Genomic DNA, 6,269 nt, shown 5'->3' with positions numbered 1-6,269 from the left:
CGGCTCATGCTCTAGTCTGGGGCTAATCTGCTTGAGTTGCCACTGGAAACTTGTGTTTTCACAGTAATCAAGAAATCGTAGGAAACATTACATCCCTTAGGAAGATGAAGCTTGGGTGTCTTTGAATGTTCCAGACTTTAACATATCACACTTTAACAATATATGAATGACCAGCCAGACAGCCGGGGAGCATAAGCCTTTAAATATGAAGAATAAGGCATTATCAAGGAGGTGGGATGGTGGCGCAGTGTGTAGCACTGTTACTTCAGAGCAAGGAGACTCAGGGTTCGATTATTCTGTTAGGGTTTTTCTAGACCCTCTTCCGGTTCTTTAATCCCCTTCGTAGGCGTAGTCAATGAAGAGAATGTGGGTCAAGTTTGAACATTTATATAAACAACAGGAAAATCCGCGCTGAGATTGAACCATGTTTCTCGTGTCCGCTTCATGCGTTGAAAAAAGAAACTTCATGTTTCGTCATCTTTTCAGTCCATCCCCTGAAGGCGGGGCGTCACCCCGGCCAATCTTTAACCCCTGTTGATCAGAGTCATGTGACGTCACTGATGAGTTCATGAAAATCAGTTATAGTGTGGTGTCGGCGCGTAATCATGTGGACTTCCCTACACTTTCCTGTGCAGTTTGCACGTTCTCCCCGTGTCTGCGTGGGCTTCTTTCAAAAACATGCAATTGTCCGTAGGTATGAGTGTGTGCGAATGGTTCTGTGTGTGTGTGTGTGTGGCCTGCCGGGGTGGACCCCGCCCCGCGCCCGTAGCCAGCTGGGATAGACTCCAGCAACACCCATGACCCATAAAGCGGATAAGTGGCTGTAGACGACATGATTGAAGTCACCTTACCCACAAGAAAATTAATGGATCGACACCTACAGCTGCTGGAGCAGCAACAATATGCACTGACGACCCACCAATCCAACCCATAAGCCATCGACAAGTGTCCGCAGGAAAGACTGAAAAAATGATAGCGATTCAGCTCTGTTAATGACCTGCCCCCCCCAAGCAGGGGACAACTTCTGGTAAATTCACCCCGTCTGCCTCGTGACACCAGCAGGACCTGTAGCTTAAATACAAAATGAATAGTGATGCATGTCATCATAAAAGACCTAAAAACACATTTTAACAATGTTGAAACGACTGTCTACAATTAAAAAACAAAAAAAAATACATCATTCAAAATTAAACAAAAGCCACAACCCTCTATTTGGCTTTATTTTACCCCTTGATGAAGGCATACTGTTATTCTACTAGGAAACCCCCATCCTTTGCAAAATGTATCTATTAATATTAACACTGGCATCAAATCAGGATGGGAGCAGGCAACAAGAGTTCCAAAAATCAGGCAGAGATCACAAACCAGGTAGTCAGGATAAACAGGCAGACAGGTCCAAAGTGGCAGGTGAACAGGCAAAACCTGAACAACAGGCTGGGCAGGTACACAGGAATCACAATCCAAGTCAGGATAGAGTGCTGGAATGAAGGAAGGAGTCACAGCAATCTGGCAGGAAGGTGTGGCAGGAGCAGAGCAGGAGTCAAGTCAGGACTGATGGGAGCTGAGCTGCAGGTGGACGTAGAAAATACAGGTGACAGGAATGAGCTGATTGGAGGAGCAGGATCTGAGAAGACGGGAGGTTAGGCTGGCTGATGACCCTCGCCGAAGGGGAGGCGAGGGTATTGCAATTGGGTCCGTTTGTTTGTATGTTTGTCTGTTTGTCTGTCCGAGCGCATAACTCAAAAACTAGTAACCCAATCGACTTGAATTTTTTACACAAGCAAGGTTCTGTCCGTGGCTCGGTCCTCCCCGAGAATGGCGTTGATCCGGATCTGGATCCAGATTCTAGAATTATTTTTACATCTGGAATTGTGCCTCTGCTGTAAACTGCCACTTTAAGAGGGAGGGACACGAATGGCATGATGGGAAAAAGAGTCCAGAAGGAGTCTTGTAGTACGTTCCGGAGCAGCAAGCTAGAGCAGGTTTGGCTCCTCTGATCCGGAAGCCCTGTTTACTGTCTCACAAGATCCAATAGTCTATTGGAGGCGGGGTCTGCAATCTCTGATTGTCTTTCTAGTTTAGGTTTAGTGTTAATCTGGAGCTCCGAGTTATAGATGGCTCCAACTCCACCTTCTCGTCCAGAGTCTCCAGAAATGTGAGAGTTAACATAACTGGGAGGCGTGGCTTCATTTAAACTGAAATAATCTCCAGGACCAGCCAGGAGAGTGGATGACGACGACTGGAGATGCGGCGGCACCTGAAAACTTGCCATTAAAAATGTCGGCAAACTCCTCAATTATTAAGTTTGGTTTCCAAAACCATGAGGTAGAGATGGGCGGATGAAGCCCTGTGATGCTTTCGAGGCCTCCAGTAAAGTCCCCACCGCTGACATCTAGTGGTCAGCTGCTGTTATAGCAGCAATAAACTGACAAACGAGTCACACATCATGATTCCCGTTCCAACGCTAAAGCGTTCGAGTCAGTCTGAGGAAGCTGCGTCTTCATTCTGTGAATCTTTGTCACACAGTGTCACATTTTGAACACGTGTTGTCCTTTTATTACTTATGATTATTTGGAACATGATTTATATTGATATGTATCTGGATCATGCACCTTTTCCTGATTTTTATGAAGAGAATATGATCGCAATCTTTTCACTCACTTCAATGTAAACCTTATTCCTGACCTTTTCTTTCAAATTTTCTTTGTAAAACAATATTTATCATGGCTTGTCAGTACAATCTAGTTTTAATCAGTATGATTGCATAATTTGTGGAATTGAAACAACAAATTTGCTTAGATTTGAGATTTGTTTCATTTTGCTGGTTCAAAAACAACATGGCAGAATTTGGCAAAGTTAATGGTCATTTTGTTCTGTTTTGTTGTGATTATTCTTTCATATACTGTCTCGGTCTCAATCCTCTCTAGTTGGGGGCGACGGTGGTTGAGCGGGTCATCCTATGTTTGAGAGGGGCAGCTGTATCGACCCCGGGGCAGCTGTAGCTACGGTAGTAGCTTCACCACCAAGTATGGAGTGAATGAATAATGCACAATGAGTTGAGTCCTTTGAGTTTGAGTTTCTCATAGAAAAGCGTTATATGTCCAATGGATTATTAGGCCCGAGCGCCTATCCTAGGCGTAAGGGGCTATTGCTTTTGCAACGCAGAAGACGACAAGTTGACGAGCGCAGCTCGTCAACTGTGTTTGTAACTGTCTTCCGATGATTGACGAGCGCAGCGAGTCAACCATCGGGCGACCAACACACACACATGAAAAAGTGGCGCGCCAGCGCCACCTACAAAAATCAAAATGCATTGGGCCTGTGGAGAGGGGTCCGACGCCAACTTTGTTGGACAGCCACGAAATTCGGTACAGACATCCGTCATGTCAGGGCATAAAAAACATATTATTATGGCCACGCCCCCAGACACACAGGAAGGCGGCCATATTGATGGAATCTTAAAAACTGCTGAGTCAGCATTAATGCTGACGGTGCATTTGAACGAACTCCTCCTCGGGGGTTTCACCAAATAAGCTGAAATTCAGTTTACACCATCTAGAGACTTGGGGCATCAAAAGTTATCTAAATTATTTTTATACATTTCACGGTTTCCGTGCGGCAAAGCTCCAAACTTGAGGTAGAATTTTGAGCGTTTTTGTACACCAAAAATTGCTCCCGTTTGCACACACACACTCCAATCCAAACCAGATTTTAAACACTTATTGACCCTTCCTACCTGGTCACTTTAAAAGTGAAACTTTGACAATCGGCCTTACAGCGCCCCCTAGAGAACGATAACAAAAATTGAATGGGAATTAAAAAAATACTTTGCCAGAAATTATTGAAATTTACCAGAAGATTTCCTCATGTGGTCCCGATCAAAAAACCCAATCGTAACCATGTTGTTGTTTTTACGGTGTTACTATGGTAATGGCCAAAGTTCCCCATGTTAGTCTATGACAAACGACACAATATTATCCCATTATATTTAAAAAGACATATTACCATGGAAACGTCCCAAATTTGCCACATACAATCTAACCCGCATGCCGGTCGGAAAACTCAATCGTAACCATGTCGTTGTTTTTACGGTGTTGCCGTGGCAATGGCCGGCATTCCCCATGTTAATCAAATGAGTGTGACACAAAACAATCACCAATCTTATGAAAATGGCATATTAGCATGGAAACGTCCCAAATTTGCCACATACATTCTCACACACATGCCGGTTGTTGTCGGACAGCCACGAAATTCGGTACAGACATGCGTCATGTCAGGGCAAAAAAAAAAAGTATTATGGCCACGCCCCCAGACACACAGGAAGGCGGCCATATTGGATTGAAACTTAAAAACTCCTGACGGCAGATGGCCATATAATCCAAATAACGATTTGACTAAACTGTGAGCTACTAATGCAGCTAAAATCTAAACACTTGTGAAGCACTCAGGACAAAAGCGGCGTGCGTCGGCGGGTCAGCTCAACGGCCTGTCGGCCGGCGAGGGCCTACAACGCCGCTTGCGGCTTTAATTATTGTTATTATTAGTCTCGATAATGTCTCGGTCTTGTCTACATGCAGTACAGCAATTCTGCCTGTTTGGGGCGCCGGTGGGCGAGCGGGTCGTCCTACGATCGAGAGGTTGGCGTGTCGACTCCCGGCTCAGGCACATGTGCACACTATCATTGTCTCCTTGGGCAAGACACTTCACCCACATTGCTTGTGTGAATGGAGTGTGCGAGTGAATGTCGGTGGGGTCAGGAGGTCAGGAATAGTAGCTTCACCACCACCAAGTACAAAGTGAATAAATAATGCACAATCAAAGAACAAAACCAATGCACTATTATTATTATTATTATTATTATTATTATTATCATAACATTTGTTAAGTTTTTTTTTTTTTTGTAACTGCTGTGCCTGTTTTGTAAAAGAAAATACATTGTCCTGTGGGGTGGTCATTTCTGTGAAAAACGAAGGACAAAAACTCCACCACGAAATGCTGGAAGTTAAAGCTTTGATTATCTCAGCTCCAGTCCGTCCTTTATGCATCACTCATATGTAGGAGGGTTGCATTTTGTTATTATGGATCATTTAAAAATTCATAGAGATGCACAACATTCTGAAATACCTGGAGGAGTCATCATTAAATGTGACATTCTGTAATTACCAATGAGTACCACCAGTGTCACAAAATCTAATGATTGTTGCAGCATCTGCTCTGACTCATTCCTAATGTCAATTTGATCCCAGAGGAGAAAATACTTCATTGATAAACCTACTGCTTTAGACTACTTTGCATGTGGGTTCTAGCTCTGAGGATCTACACTTGTATGCTGTTAGCGTTTACTCCCCCAGTGAATATGGAAAGTGTTTGGATTGGTCGTTGAGAACAGGACACCCATCTAGCTTTGTATTTAGATTAAATATTAAATCCAATTTAAATACAAAATCACCATATGAAATATTAAGTGAGTTCGTAAATATTTAATGTGAGCCTTTTAACCAACGGCCTGATGTTCATTACCGTGTAGTGCTGGATTTGAATGGACAATTTCCTCTGCGACTGCTTGTGGGTTCGCTCTTTCACTCTGCATCTGTCGATAGAAACTCATTTAATAAGAAGAGAGGCAATTTTGGGTGAACAAGAGGGTCACTTCCCTCTTCCTTTGGGACGGGGACGGGTGTCTCCAGTGGCGAGCACAGATAGACACCAGGTGGCGCTAGAGCACCTGCCCCTTGACATGAGTATCAAGCAGGTGTGATCGGCGTCTCGTCTTTAAAAATAAATAAACATTAAACACACACACACACGTGCGCTAGCCGTACCGTTGCGCACTCACCGCCCCATCCCCTGCCTAACATGAACCCGAGGAGCGGGCACGCGGGTGGCAGCAGCAGTACTCAGCCCACAACTGCATCTCCACCCTGACTGTAGCCCCAACCAACCAGCTAACAGGTAAATACATCAGGTGTGTTGTTTATGAGCCAAGGTTGCTACACGGGGCATTTATTTGTCTCTGATGTGAAGTAGCCTGTCTCATGCAGCGCTAAAGGCTAATTACGTTACCCAACATAATAATCAATTAACCGACATCAGATAGCGTGGTGACGACGACGACCACACAACCAGTTATTTGGTGAATCGGTGCAGCATCAGGATACTAGAACTGGATATTTAGTTTGTGTCGGTTTGTTATTAGCCTGAATATTTAGTTTGTGTCGGTTTGTTATTAGTCTGAATATTTAGTTTGTGTCGGTTTGTTATTAGCCTGA

Source organism: Brachionichthys hirsutus, chromosome 3, assembly GCF_040956055.1.
Source record: "Brachionichthys hirsutus isolate HB-005 chromosome 3, CSIRO-AGI_Bhir_v1, whole genome shotgun sequence".
Lineage (NCBI taxonomy): Eukaryota > Metazoa > Chordata > Actinopteri > Lophiiformes > Brachionichthyidae > Brachionichthys > Brachionichthys hirsutus.
This window is presented reverse-complemented; position numbering follows the sequence as displayed.